The sequence below is a fragment of the Myotis nattereri genome (genome assembly GCF_964212035.1).
Source record: "Myotis nattereri genome assembly, chromosome: 1".
Lineage (NCBI taxonomy): Eukaryota > Metazoa > Chordata > Mammalia > Chiroptera > Vespertilionidae > Myotis > Myotis nattereri.
Window position 1 is genome coordinate 157,831,168 of NC_138075.1, and position 16,319 is coordinate 157,847,486.

Here is a 16,319-nt window from a genome sequence, read left to right on the forward strand (position 1 = left end):
CTTCACTTTTATTCTTCTCTTCCTACCATTTAAAAATATACATTTTCTTCTTCTGATAAAGTCTTGGTGGCCACACTACAGTTTGGCCAATGCACTTCTTTTAAAGACTGTTTTGTTTTGTTCTTAAGGGACATTTACTAATACATGAGCAGCAGAGACCTCTACTGGTTATTCAGGTTAACTTCTTAAAATGCTCACCGTATTAAATGTTGATTTTCTCTACTTTGTCCCCTATTGGTTGATAAATGGTGTTTAATGTAATCAATGCCTTGTAAATGCAAGCCTAGATTCATGTATGTTTTATAGGAAAAAAAGGATTTTCCTCTGATTATTGAGCTGCAGAAGTGAAAATCCACAGCCAAGCTAAGAAAAGAACATTAAAGAAAGAGTGGATCACAGATAAACTGACAGTTTTCAGGTAATTTGGGCAAAGCCAGCGTGACTCTCCCCATGGATAATTCAGGAAGTGCAGATGATTCCAGCATAAGGTGCCATCAAGTGGGAAAGTGGATTTGCCTCTTGAATATCATGGATGCTTACTTACGTGATCTCCTCATTTTTATGCAGCAAATTTGAACTCCTGACAAAGTTTATTATCAATGAATGTGCTGATACACAGCAGATGGTTATGCATATTTAGTAAAAAAAAATGTATGAACAAAATATATGTCTGCCAGTAGAACTACTTAGGTATTCTAGTTAGCTTTCTTACTTGAGATATACCCACTGCCATGCAAAAAAGGAAGTTTAAAAACACCTTTCAAATTTATAGATATTTGTGACTTTTATATGAACTGGGTAGGTGACATTGTAAGATTCTGTACAGGATGAAGAACCTTATGAAGGGGAGAGAGAGAGAGAGAGAGAGAGAGAGAGAGAGAGAGAGAGAGAGAGAGAGGCCAGTGTACCTAAAATTTGCCAAGCAAAGTTTTCAAAATTAATATTGTGAATTTAAAGTTGCTTAGTGTATCTTTTTACATTTTGGGTGGAAGAATTTGGTCTCTAGTCTCTACAATATGATGATTCCCTGTTGTACTCCATACTAACCTTTAATTCATCCCAGAATGCCTGAGAACAGCTGTTCCTGAATCAGAATCTATTGCTGACATTTGTTTCTATTTAGCCTATTTACATATAACTTACTGAATATGTACAGCCCTATTTTGTTACTGGACGGTTAGTGACAAAATAACATTCTGATCAGGACCGGCATGAAGTAAGCCATGCCATGACTGTACCTGCTCAGTGTTTACTGGATAATGGGATCCATAATGACATGTGATAGAAAAAAGCCCATCACTATCCAATGTAGAGGTTGGCATTATTATGATTCTAACATGCATTTTTGTCAAGTGACAGATAACATACTGGAAAAATTATGAGCCTAGGTATTTATCTTTGCTCTACTCCTTATTTACTGAGTGGTTTAGTAACTAAATTTTAGTGTCCTCATCTGTAGACTAGGAAACATAGATATTAAATAAAACCAAGTCAATTTGCCATGGAAATAAGAAAAGTGCTGAACTGCAGAAGTGAATAATACTGAAAAGATTATTATGCACTTCTTTATCATAGTATAAGATGCGGAGGCACAAATGTCACTTTTGGTTTAACCAAGGTATTAAACTGTTATTTATTTACCTGAAGAATAGTTATGATTTCAAAGAAAAAGTATGGCACTGATTACTTTTCATGTTGCCAGGGCAAGAAGTTATGCTGTTTCTGTGATGCAATTTAAGTTTTTGAATCACATTGACTGCAAAAATAAATTCTGTCTAAAAATCTGGAGAGGCGAACAAAGCAAGGAGAGATGACTAAGTAGTTACTGTATTCAATAATTTATAAGTACCAGCAGAACTTTTGTTAGAGGGTTACTATGATTTTCACCCAAAGGTCTTCATCAATGCAGAGCAATTTAAATGATGCAGTTCTGTTTCTAAGACAAATGACACCAAAAAACCCAGATAAATAATTTTCTTATATATTAACCCCACCCATATCCATATAAAGTTATAATCTTTTTTTAAAACTTTATAATCTTGAAAGCAGTCTCCTCTTAGGTAGAGTATTTTGTCCACATGAGAATCTGCAAGTTTTACAAGGAAAAATTAGTACCCACACAACACAATGAAAATGCTGAAATGGGGACTGCGGTTTACTTACTCAGATTCTGCGTCTTTCTGCTGCAGCACAACATTTCATTCACTAGAGAACTGCTCCTGCATTGCTACCAGGTGGGGACATGGCCCCTGTAAACAGTTTGTCCAGTCAATGGGGTGGGGTGCGGGGGGGGGGGGCACTAGACAGCTGCTTCTCTGGCCAATCAAAAAATATCCAGTGACTCTCTTGGTTAATCACCTCTGGTACCACTGTAAACGTGTAGCAAGAACAGCTCTGGTGGAATAAATGGAAAGGCACAGAACTGCCAACAGGAGGTAAAAATCAGGAAAAATTATTTTTATATTGACTAGGAATAGATACTGACTCTGACACTTTCCTGATTGTGTCGAGATGAGGATTTGCACTGAACTTGGGATTGACTGGCCACAGGATGATTTGCAGTGCCTCTATTCCCACCAGTAGATTATTTCTTGGCGTGCCAATATTTATTCTGTGGCTGGAGAAATTCCTTGTAGCTAGTTGTCTCTGTTTGATGCTTATCAGGAAGGATTTGGGCCAGCCTTGTACTTGCAGGGCTCAGGAGAGTAACTTTCATCTTTCTGCTCTCAGACAAGCCATTGCAGGATACATTCCGGCTGCTCGCTGCACTGGCTTCTGTTCTTCACCCTGTCTCATTTTTGGCAGTTGAGATATAAACCTTCAAGAAAACTCAAAAGATTATTTGAAGACATCAATGTTGTCTAATACTGAGATATTTACTGTTTAAACCTCACGGTCTTGTGGAAAGAGAGTAGACTGCCATGCTTTTGACATATTTAACCCCGTTAGGGCTGAAAGGGAACATACTGATAAACATTCTACACAACTTTCTAATCAGTTATAAGACTTCAGGAAATTAAAAGAACAGAATTGGTGGATCCTGGGTCACTCCAGAGCCAGAGCCCAAAAGGATGAAATGTGAAATATTTGCTTTTCATCAATATATCAAGTAAATACAGAACTCCCATCTAGTCTCCCAACATTATTTGGTCATATACAGAATATAAAACTATTAGCATGGTATAGTGGCAATAATAGACTTAAGAGTCCAAAAATGTTTGGATCTGGTTTGGTATCTGCAATGTATTAAATATATGGCATTAAGTATCTGTAGACTGAAATAGTCAGTTTATTGGCTACTATTACAAGCCAAGGCCCTTGTCCTCAATAATCCCACATTATCTTTAGGATTAAAAGACTAAACTGCAGTGAATATTTTAAAGATCCAGTGTTGATAAAAGGATATGATGAGAGTTATAGATTTAAAAGCCACCCTCATGTAAATGACAGAAGATTAAATGGTATTATCTGTCAAAACCCATTTTCATTCATTCAACTAATATTGTTTGTCAAGCACTTACTCAGCCAGGCATTGGGTTCTTGCATTCAGTGATGTTGGGTTAGATTAAACACCATTTTGGTCAGTTACTATCTGCTTAACTTCAGGTGAACATCCCTGGAAAAGTGGTCCATGTGGATGCTTTCATCTAGGAACTATTTTTCACAAATGAAGTACCCCCAGAATTTATATTTTAAAATATAGAAAATTTACAATGGCATTGTGAGCCTACAGTATTCAAAACCTGTCAAACTGAAGCCAAATATTTGAAGAAACTGTGTGTCCATTTGCTAGGAGAGTATGTACATTAAGGCATAATACGTTAGTTGTGTTAAGGTAAGAGATAGGGTTGGGAGAAATAAGTTCTTATATAAAACAGTTCACAGAAACTGCGCTGTGTGTGTGTGTGTGTGGCCATTTTGCTTTTTGTTCTCTAAGAGTAAACCAGAAATAAATATCACTTTTTTCATACCTTTGAAATATCTGTCCCTTGCTCTTAATTAGATCATAAATACTTTAACCAAAGTCTCCTAGTGTCATTCTTTTAAGGGCACAGTCAATGCAACATTTAGCATAATACTTTGCACAGAGTCCTTAATAAATATTTAGGTGATGTACATGATTTTCTTAAATTAGAATGATCTTGGTTTTAAGAATTTAAACTGGTTAATGATTCCATACTAATCGTAAGGATGTAGATTATGGTCCTATTAATTTTATTCTCCAACATCTAGTAGATTTTAGAAATATCATATTCTACGATTAGTTAATTAAAATAATTTTAGATATCATCATATTTTAGGGGTTAATTTATTAGGGGAGGAGGGATCTTATATTGCACTAGCATGGCCATCATGGCCTTTTTTTAAATTCTCACCCGAGGATATGTTTTCATTGACTTTTAGAGAAAGAGGAAGGTAGAGGGAGAGAGAGAAACACCAATGTGAGAGAGACACATCCATCAGAGCCTTCCGTATGTGCCTCGACCAGGGACGGGCCTCACAACCTGGCTATGTGCCCTTACCGGGAATCGAACGTGCAACCTTTTGGTGTACAAGACAACACTCAAGCCAACTGATCCACCCAGCCAAGGCCAGCATTGCCTTTTTTAAGGTGTCCACTAAGAACCTAAATATGGTTTTTCAAATTCTTTATCTATAAAATAGGCATGGTCATATTTATTTTAAATAACATCACAAGATATAATTTAATAAATGTGTTCATTCATACCCTATAATGACTACTTTCTCAACAACACTCTTTTTTATGATGGCTTGAAGGACAAATTTTATCCTAATAATTCAAGAAAGTATAAAAAGCAGGGTTGATTAAATATATTAATGATAATGGACATCAGGTGTCTTAATGTCAATAGAAGGAGTTACAAATATAGAAAGAAGGAAAATTAAAATAAATCTGTGATGTTTGACAGGAAATAATATAATCTCTTACTTTTTAATTATCCTATATAATAAAAGGCTAATATGAAAATCAACCGAACGGCAGAACGACTGGTAACTATGACATACACTGACCACCAGAGGGCATACGCTCAATGCAGGAGCTGCCCCCTGGTGGTCAGTGCACTCTCACAGGGAGAGCACTATTCAGCCAGAAGCTAGGCTCACTGCTGGTGAGCGCAGCAGCGGTGGCAGGAGTCTCTCCCGCTTCTGTGGCAGCACTAAGCCATCAGTTGGACATCCCCCGCAGCCTCCCAAATTATGAGAAGGTGCAGGCCCGGCTGAGGGACACCCCCCCGCACCCCCAAGTGCACAAATTTTGTGCACCAGGCCTCTAGTATATGGATAAAGAAATAAATATAATTTTAAACATATATATTTTTTGTTTGTGGGATGTGAAGAAAAGATGCAGTAATACTAGTTATTAGTATGCTACAGGGATAATAAATTCCTTTTTTAAATATATTTTTTATTTATTTCAGAGAGAAAGGTAGAGAATCATTGATCAGCTGCCTCCTGCACACCCCATACTGGGAATCAAGCCCACGACTGGAGCATTTTCCCTGACCAGTAATCGAACCATTGACACTTAACCCCTGAGCCATGCCGTCTGGGCAATAAAAGCCTTTTCTGTGCTCAAATTTTGAACCACCTTTGAGAGACAATGATGTTTGGCGAGTGGAAATTAATATGCCATCTTTATTACTGATAAAGCAATTAGAGAATGTGCCTTGCACATGTTGCAACACTGGGCTTCCAAATATGTACACACCAATAGATGGATTTCCCACTCAGCCCTAAGACCTGCCAGCCCTCACTGCTGGCTTACACAGAGACTACAGTTGAGTTTTCCAAAAGCATGCAGATTCTAAGCAGAAAATGAAAAAGGGACATGTTAGATATGCCCTGTTTCTTGTCCTAAACTTGCTGATCAGACAAGTCATTTCTTTTTAGGAAAGGCTTAGGAAGCCAGGGTAGTTAACCTCAGAGATGACCCAGCACGTAATAAACCTAGACAGGGGAAAGGAGTTGAGTATATGGAAAGTACGAGGACACTATTGAAAACAGTACTGGGGGAAGTAAAGGCAGATGGAGTGTTATTGACTCATTATTAAAGCAACAGGAAAGGAAATGCAATCAATCACTGGGTTTCTATCATAGCCCAGCAAAGTGCCCAGGACTTTGAATTCCTGACATATAAATAAAAGAAGTTTAATAGACCTCGACATAAACGGAAGGGGAAACAGCTAAAGCTTAAAAGGAGAGACAACCCAATTTATTAGCAATTATACCTTTTAAGTTTTTTAGAATAAATATGTATACATATTGTATTAACAAAAATTTGTTACAAAAATATCTTATTTAAAATACATGTGATCAAAGTTGCCATTCCATAATTTTAAAGAGAGCAGTGATAGATGCTCTAGAACCCAGAACTGGTATTTTGAGAAAATCGGGTCAGTTGACTAATTCTGCCAGTGCTCAAAGCAGCACCATGCAACTAGTAGCAGCTACCTGAATGTTAAAATGACTCTCTAGCAATATAAACATTTCAACAAAGCTTGCCTGGCAAACACAAAACCTGCTAAATGGAGTAAAAATGCATTAAATGTGAGTATATAGATCAATCCGTATAAGATATTAAGGGATTTAGATAACAAAAGAAAAGAAAACCAAGTATAAACTTCTTATCTGCTAAAAATTTTGGTAGTGAGGCAATAAATGTATTCAAAACTTAAAAAAAAAAACCTCTTTGGTCAATTATTTCCCCCTAATATTCTTTCTGTAGCTTGTGGCAATCTACCTTATGTAACCAAGAGCATATTCTTGATTGAAAATGTCTCTGGCTCCTTTTTGAGTCAAACTAAAAGAATTTGCATGTGAATCATGCAGAGGTACTAATGCAGAATAACTTTTTATAACTGTATCTTTCCTTGAATTCAATGGAATAAAGAAAGTTATAAAAATCATATTCCAAGGAAATCAATGAATTATTTTTCAAGCAACTATTCACCATTGAAAAGATCTTTTTAGCCAAACATAATAATCACTCTTTTTTATCTCCTTTCTTACTTTCCCGGTGAGTCTATGCATTTCCATTGTTAAGCATGGCTGAGGCTAGGAGAGATAGAGAGAAACTACAAGGAATAACTCTTGGTTCCTTCAAATGCCTCCTATTTTCTTTGTTAAAATCTAAACTATGCCTTATCATAAGAAAGGGGTTTTGGATTTTCCCTTTACATTCATATGAATCCATCACAATAATTCTTTGCTGAGAATAAACTCTCCTTCTATTCTGGACCCTCGGTGCGTCTATATATGTTCAATGTGTGTCATTTACGGTAAGGACAACGTATATATTTTATTCTACAAAACACAGACTATGTAAATACTCTCTCTTGAAAATATTATTCTTGGATATTTGAATCTAAGTAGCACTATGCTTGTTTGAAAATGCATGCTTATGTTTTCACAAGTTATATTGTCAAACTTAGTAAGTTAATAACTATTGCCCTTTAATTTATTAATTAAACAAATAAAGCATTTTGTGTTCGGCCTCTCTAGCATATGGGCATTCTTGTTAGGGCTCACTAGAGCCTGTAGAAACCTCCTACCTCCAAGTTTTCTCATATGTGACTTCTTCACTTAAATGCATTGTTTATTTGTATTAAAAATAGCATGTAGTTCATCAACAATAAGAAGAAATAAATATACCTGGAATTGATGTAGAACCTTCCTTTTCTCTGGAACCCACTCAAGTCTGTCAGCCTCTGAGTTAGTAAAAGAAAAAACAAAGAATGGATCAGAGCCGTATTTGATGTGTGGTATATTCTGTCTCCAAAACAGAGACTCACAAAGTGCTGTGTAATTTTCTAAGTGGCAGGAGATATGAGTAGCTACGATTTGTCCATTATCTTAGAGGTGATATCCTGACAAAACCTAAATCACTGAGCTCTTTTTTAAAAAATATATATTTTATTGATTTTTTAAAGAGTGGAAGGGAGAGAGATAGAGAGCTACAAACATTGGTGAGAGAGAAACATCAGCTGCCTCCTGCATTCCCCCCACTGGGGATGTGCCCACAACCAAGGTACATGCCCTTGACTGGAATCGAACCTGGGACCCTTCAGTCCACAGGCCGATGCTCTATCCACTGAGCCAAACTGGTTAGGGCACCACTGAACTCTTTTTATTTATTTATTTATTTTTATTTATTTTTATTTTTTTTTATTATTATTAGTTAAGGAATTACAAATGTCTCCTCATCCCCCCCTTTAACCCCCAACCTCCCCCCCACACACAAACTCATGCTCCCATCCCCCCGTTGTCCATGTCCATTGGTTTGGCTTATATACATGTATACAAGTCCTTCGGTTGATCTCTTCCCCTTACCCCCGCCCTCCCCTACTTTCCTTCTGGGGATTGATAGCCTGATCGCTGTTTCTCAGTCTTTGGGTCTGTCCTTTTTCATCAGTCTATGTTGTTCTCTATAATCCACAAATGAGTGAGATCATGTGGTATTTATCTTTCTCTGACTGGCTTATTTCACTTAGCATAATGCTCTCCAGTTCCATCCATGCTGTTGCAAAAGGCAAGAGTTCCTTTTTTTTTACCGCAGCATAGTATTCCATTGTGTATATGTACCACAGTTTTCTAATCCACTCATCTGCTGATGGGCACTTAGGCTGTTTCCAAATCTTAGCTATGGTGAATTGTGCTGCTATGAACATAGGGGTGCATATATCCTTTCTAATTGGCGTTTCTGGTTTCTTGGGATATATTCCTAGGAGTGGGATCACAGGGTCAAATGGGAGTTCCATTTTTAGTCTTCTGAGGTAGCTCCATACTGTTCTCCACAGTGGCTGCACCAGTCTGCATTCCCACCAGCAGTGCAGAAGGGTTCCTTTTTCTCCACATCCTCTCCAACACTTGTTGTTTGTTGATTTGTTGATGATAGCAATTCTGACAGGTGTGAGATGGTAACGCATTGTCGTTTTGATTTGCATCTCTCGTATAATTCACCACTGAACTCTTAAAAGTTTCATTAACTGACAGGCCTTTGAAATTCCATTATGTTTATCTGCCACCTACTGCTATATCTGCTACATTAGGTCTTCCAGGGTACTCATCACTTTCTACTCACTACGTCCAATTAGCATGATGTCATAGGCAGAGTGGACCAGTATAACATTCTCCAGAATGTTAAGATGTTTAAGTATGCCCAAACCACATTATGACAGAGTATGTAAGTCTTAACATAGCTTAGAGGAAAGAAAGTTAATTCAAATTGCTCTATAAAGTACAATTTTTGTTCTGTCCTACAGTCTGGGTATAAAGAACTTATTTACCAGATCAACGGTATATAAAGCTCCCTAGACTGCACTGGTCAGCATTAGTAATCAGCTACAATGAGGGCAGCCACCTGGACTAGTTTCCAGGAGCCAACCATCATTTACTATGTTCTGAGAATTTTCAGGGCCTAAATAATGGGGATGTTATGAGCATTGGCACCCCAGCTTCTGTTAATTCTTTTGTGGTAGTGCTGAGAGGTATAATGTTGCTTTAATTTTGACTGGGGTGGGGGGCAGGCTTTTTCATGGGTTTCTACTTGGTCATATTGAAGTAATGACTCTTACTCCATAGGTCACAGAACCACAGTATGTGTTCAGCCAGGTGCTGTTTGTCCCAATTCCATGTTTGGGTGAAGAGGAAATAGCCACAGGTGGGTCTATAGACCTAGTGAACCCACTGCGACATAGAATTTGGCCAAATTTTGTTTATCACCTCCAGAAAACCATCCCCACTTTTATCAGAAAACCATGGCAATATTTTTGGTGACTTTTTTCAATTCAGCTTAGATCACATAGTTAATATTCCTCAAATATCTAAGCATTCCCATTTTCTTACTGAATGGTTATTGTGCAAATGGCTCAAGCCCTATTTGTGAAAGATCAAAGGGATAATCAACAAAGATATTATAGTTACCTCCATCATGGTAACTGGATTGCTCTTTAATCAATGGCTACAAATCTGTGTGAATTGAATTAGATATGTAAAAAGTTTAAGAAATCATATATATATATATATATATATATATATATATATATGTATATATTATATATATTTACATACTAGCACTGGGCAATCCAACAGTCAATCAAATTAAGAAATGATTCTATTTAAAATAACTTTAAAAGAATTAAATATAAATAAATTTAACAGAACACATATTGATTTGTGTGTTGAAAACTACAAAATGTCAATTCTCCTCAAATTGATTTACTTTTGTAAAAAAAGAAAACAGTGAGGACTTAGACTGTAATTTCAAAACAGTGCTAGTGACTAAAAATAGACATATAGATCAAAGGAATCAGAAGAAGAGCACAAACTGAGCCCTTACATTTATGATCAATTGGTTTTGAAAGAGGTATTAAGATAATTCAATGGAAAGATAAAGTCTTTTCAATTAGTAGTGCAAGAATACTAATTAAATATCCATATACACACAAATAAACATACAAATAATTAACCCTCACATCATGAACAAAATTAACTCATGTGGCTCTGAGGTCTAAATTTAAGAATAAAAATTAAAACTTCTAGAATAAATCACAGAAAATATTCTTGGGGTAGATCAGTGTTTCTCAACTTTTTTTTCATTATTACTTTAAATTAAGAAATTTAAAAACATTTTTATCTAACTGTTCCACCCACAAAATTTTAATTTTGATACAATAGATATAGTTGATTTTTTTAAACCTAGCTAAGATTTTTTTTACCCATGCAAAAGAACCCATGCTTACCTCTTTGAGGCTTGCATGCCTATTTGAGAATGCATATATTTAACAAAGGGTTTTTAAATACACTGACAAAGCATGAGCCAAGCAAGAAAGACTGGTTAACTGAACTTCATCCAAATGTAAACCTTTGGTGCTTCGAAATACACTGATCAGAAAATTAAAATACTAGTCACAGACTGAGAGAAACTATTTCCAAATTCTATATCTGATAGACGACTTGTTATCTAGACACAAAAAATTTTCTAACTCAATAAAAACAAGATACATATCTCAGGTAAAAAATGGAAAAAACAAAATACTTTTAAACAAACATTTTACCAAACAGGTATATGAACTAACGAGTGCTCAACATCATTCATTAGTAGGTGAAGGTAAATTCAAAACACAATGAGTCACTATCACACAGCCATTAGAATTTCTATAATATGTAAACCGACAAAACTAAGTGTTGGTGAAGTTTTGAAAACAATGTAATCACTTTGAAAAAATAGTCTGATGATTATTTAAAAGATTAAACAAACTTATACAACTCAGCAATTCCACTCCTAGGAATCTATATCTTAAAAAAATGAAAACATAGGTCCACATATATCCGTATTCTGAATGTTCACAGAAGCATTATACATTAACTAGAGGCCCAGTGCACAGATTTGTGCACTAGTGGGGTCCCTCAGCCTGGCCTGTGCCCTCTCACAATCTGGAACCCCTTTGGGGATGTTGGAGAGCTGGTTTTGGCCCAATTCCTGCAGGCCTGGCTGAGGGACCCCATCAAACCTAGTATGCATATAAGATCTTTGGTTAATCTCTTTTCAGCACCCCCACTCCCTTCCCTCTGAGATTCATCAGTCTCTTCCATGTTTCCGTGCCTGTGCATTGAGTGTCTGCCCCCTGGTGGTCAGTGAGCATCATAGCTACTGGTCAAATTGTCAAATGGTCAAATGGTCACTTAGGCTTTTATAGATATAGACTAGAGGCCCGGTGCACGAAAATTTGTGCACTCGGGGGGGGAGAGGGGGTCCCTCAGCCCGGCCTGTGCCCTCTCGCAGTCTGGGACAACTCGGGAGATAACGTACTGCTGGCTTAGGCCTGCTCCCGGGTGGCAGAGGGCAGGCCCAATCCCTAGGTGCAGCCCCTGGTTGGGCTCAGAGCAGGGCCGATTGGGGAGTTGGGGCGCCACCCCCTGTCATGCACAGAGCAGGGTGGATTGGGAGGTTGCAATGCCACCCTCAGTCACGCTCAGGGTACGGCAGATTGGGGGGTTGTGGCACCGCCCCCTGTCACACTCACGGCAGGGTCAATAGGGAAGTTGCGGCGCCACCCCCTGTCACTCACAGAGCAGGGAGGATCAGGGGGTTGGGGCGCTGCCCCCTGTCATGCACAGAGCAGGGCCCATCAGAGGGGTTGGGGCTCCGTACCCTGTCACACAAAGAGAAGGGCCGATCAGGGGGTTGAGGAGCTCCCCACTGTCACTCACAGAGCAGGGCCCATCAGGGGGGTTGGGGCACCGCCCCCTGTCACACACAGAGCAGGGCGGATCAGGGGGTTGGGGCACTGCCCTCTATCACCCACAGAGCAGGGCCAATCAGGGGGTTGGGGCACCGCCACTGTCACACTCAGGGCAGGGACGATGGGGAGGTTATGGCTCTACCCCATCACACACAGAGCAGGGCCCGTGGGGGGTGGGGGGATTGGGGCGCCGCCCTCTATCACCCACAGAGCAGGGCCGGTCAGAGGGTTGGGGCACTGCCCCCTGTCACACACAGAGCAGGGCCAATCAGGGGTTAGGGTGCTGCACCCTGTTACACACAGAGCTGCAGGGCGATCAGGGCGTTTGGGTGCTGCCCCCTGTCATGCTGATCCCGGTGCCGGGAGGCATATTACCCTTTTACTATATAGAATAGAGGCCTGGTGCATGGGTGGGGGCTGGCTGGTTTGCCCTGAAGGGTGTCCTGGATCAGGGTTGGAGTCCCCACTGGGGTGCCTGGCCAGTCTGGCTGAGGGGCTGAGGGCCGTTTTCAGGCTGATGGGTGACTGAAGCTCCCAACCGCTCCTTTTTTTTTTATTATTATTCTGGGCCAGCTTTAGCTCTGAGGCCTTGGCTGCTGAAAACAGGTTTCTGGCCTTTGTTTACCATCTGTATTTGATACAATGTTGCGGTCCGGCTGGCTGAAGCCCCCCTGAGTAAAGCAGGTTTCTGGGGTTTTGTTTAGCTTCTACATTTGCAACATAGTTGCTTAGAGTTGCAGCTGAGAGGCCAGCAAGTCAGGTGGGGAACGTTGGAGTCCTCCATTACTGAAGCAAGCAAGCCTCATGTTAGTTTCAAGCTGCCTAGCTGCCGGCCGCCATCTTGGCTGACAGTTAATTTGCATATCTCGCTGATTAGCCAATAGGAAGGGTAGCGGTTGTACGCCAATTACCATCTTTCTCTTTTATTAGTGTAGATAGTCCAATAATGGAACTAATCCATCACCTGTTCTACATGTAACCAAATGTGAAATAATCATAAATTAGAATATTACTTAGGGTAAAAAAGAAATAATGTATTGACTCATACCACAACTTTCATGAATCTCACAAACATCACTATCAGTAAAAGAAGCCAGATAAAAGACTACATAGTGTGGTATTCCATTTGCATGAAATATCCAGAAGAAGTTATTTTTGAGAGACAGTGGTTTTCTGGCATTGGGATGGGTGTGGATTTTTACTGTAAATGTACATATACAAATTTTTTGGCTAATGAAAAAGTTCTAAAATAGATTATAACGATAATGCCACAGTGACTCTGTAAGTTTATTATAAATTATTATGTTCATCTATTATGATTTAAGTTTATGGCTTATAATCTTATTCAATAAAGCTTTAAAAAATACCCTATTAAGTATTCTGTTTAATAGTGTTCTCAATAGTTATGACCTGTCAAATATTGGATTTTTAACTAACAAGAGTAAAGATCTGCATAATAAAATGACAAAATATTCCAGAAGCTTAGTCTAAGGGAGTTAAGATTTAGTAAAAAAAAATACAGTTTATGATCAACCTTAATAGATAATTAAGAATCCAGAATAAACTGAGAAACTGAAATGTAGGTATATGTCACAGCTTACCAAACTTATAAGAGCACAGTTAAATTTTCTTTTTTAAATTTTTTATTGATTAAGGTATTACATATGTGTCTTTACCCCCCCCATTACCCCCTCCCCCCGGCTCTTGCCCTCACCTCCCTGTTGTCTGTGTCCATTGGTTAGGCTAATATGCATGCATACAAGTACTTTGGTTGAACTCTCCTGATGAGATGGGGTGGAGAAAGATGAAAAGAGGTAGAACTGGAGTCAGAGGTACCTCAAGTTTTACTGAAAGGCCAACCCTTAGGAACAAGACTGCAACTAATCAATGCTCAGAGTAGTACCACAGTTCCCTAAGAATATATCAAAAACAGTTTCCTGAACAGAATCTGGGACAGACAGAGAATTGCTTAGAGTCAGATTGCAAGTTAGTGATACAGTCTGAAAGCTAAATCTTGGAAATTTGTGCCCATTTTGGAAACTGAAGCAAAGGGTAAGAACAGAAAGAAATCTCAGGAGAGGGTATCTGTGTGTGAGGTGTGTGTGTGCGCATGTGTGTAACCAGAGTGGAATATATATTCCCAAAATGTGAAGTGGAGCCCATGAGTAAAAATTAGTATGACAGATGAGTTATCTTAGATCTAAAATAATGCTGGTCCTATTGTTGTTGTGTTTTGTGTGTTTTTTTTTAATTTACTAGTAAAGGAGAGATTTTTTTTCCCACTAAGAATAATGCATCACAATAAAAAGATACTTTCCTTTCCATAAAAATCAACTTCCTGTTTCACGTGATACATGTTCACACAGCATTCAGCTTAACCGCTTCCCCCCCCCCCAACCCCCCACTTAGGAAAGATATAATCTCTTCTTGAATACCATCAATAGAATGAGAAGGGTATCACTGGAAGGTTTGGGGAGACCTCATTAATTTCTTCATTCCAACAGAGACATCTGAGGAGTCAGAGAAATCCCCCTCATTAAGAAAGAAGCTGACACATTATGGGTTGGCAGAAATATGTGCTTATTAAACAGAGTTTCACAGAGATAATGACCTGATAGTTCCCTAACATCATGAAACTCCTTATTTTCCATGAATTTCTTAATTTCTCTATATTTCTCAGGAAATAGAGAAACTAATGAATTTTGTTTTTCCCCTGAGCAAGTGTGTTTGGGGCGGATCATCCAGCTCAGGAAGCCATGGCACAAAAGTAATCAGTTACTTAGAAGATTTTGTAAATTAAGCCCTTTTGTACCCTAGAGAATGTGTGTTTTAGGTCGCTAACAGACAAGCTAAAATACAAAGGAAAATCACAGTGGCCTTTTTAAGTGCAGCTTCACTGAGCATCCCACTCTCTGCTGTGAACCACACGGGTCTGGGAGCAGAGACTTGGAGATTGCAGGTCTTCGTCTAAAAAGGCTCCCAGAAGCAGCATTTCTTTTGCTTTTTATCTTGGCCCAGGTGCTGAGGGCATGATTTCAAACAATAAAAGCAGAATAGCACTCCCCAGGTGCAGTGAATAAAAGGACCAAATATTGAATGAGCAGTTTCCAGAGGGTCTTAGAGAGCTGGGTGTTTATATTTACAGCGTTATCACAATAGTTGCAAAATAGTAAAATCAGTGGGATAAGTCAGAATTAGATTTGCATTTATAGTTTTGAGCCTTTGGTGCTTTATTAAAGGTTGGTGATAGAGGTCTCCTGAAAAGTAATTTTGTCATGGTCATTTTCATTATTCTAGTAGCATAACTGAAATGTTTTATCAAACAAAAAAAATATAGTTTGGTTTATGTTACTCAATATGAGAATATCTCTTTCTTAATGTAGTAATTTAAATCTTCACAAGTATTGTGAATACTCATGTGTTTGTACTTAATACTTGTCAATTTATTGTACTTTCTTTTTTTTATTTTATTGATTTTTTTACAGAGAGGAAGGGAGAGGGATAGAGAGTTAGAAACATCGATGAGAGAGAAACATCGATCAGCTGCCTCCTGCACATCCCCCACTGGGGAAGTGCCCGCAACCCAGGTACATGCCCTTAACCGGAATTGAACCTGGAACCTTTCAGTCCGAAGGCCGACGCTCAATCCACTGAGCCAAATTGGTCAGGGCTATTGTACTTTCTTTTGTTTATCATGATTCATAAGTCTTCATCTATGGCTTCTATGCAATGGGATATTAATAGCAAATAGTTTATAGTGATGTTATGAGTACTAAATGAACAAACCTCACAAATTAATGTGTCAATGTTAATAAGCCATTGTTTTGTTTTCTCTTCTCATTGTTTTTGAAGGTATTATTTGATTGAAAGCCACAGAAACCCAATTTATTGGATCTTAAAAAAATTAATTATTTGGCTCAGGTACCATGTCATAGGAAGGATCAGCACAGTGCTTGTCTCAGGGGGATCATAGGATCCTAAAACTGGATTCCATTTCAGAGGGTCTGTACTCTGGGTCTCCTCTCTCTTCAGGGTGGTTGTATTCCCTAGCAT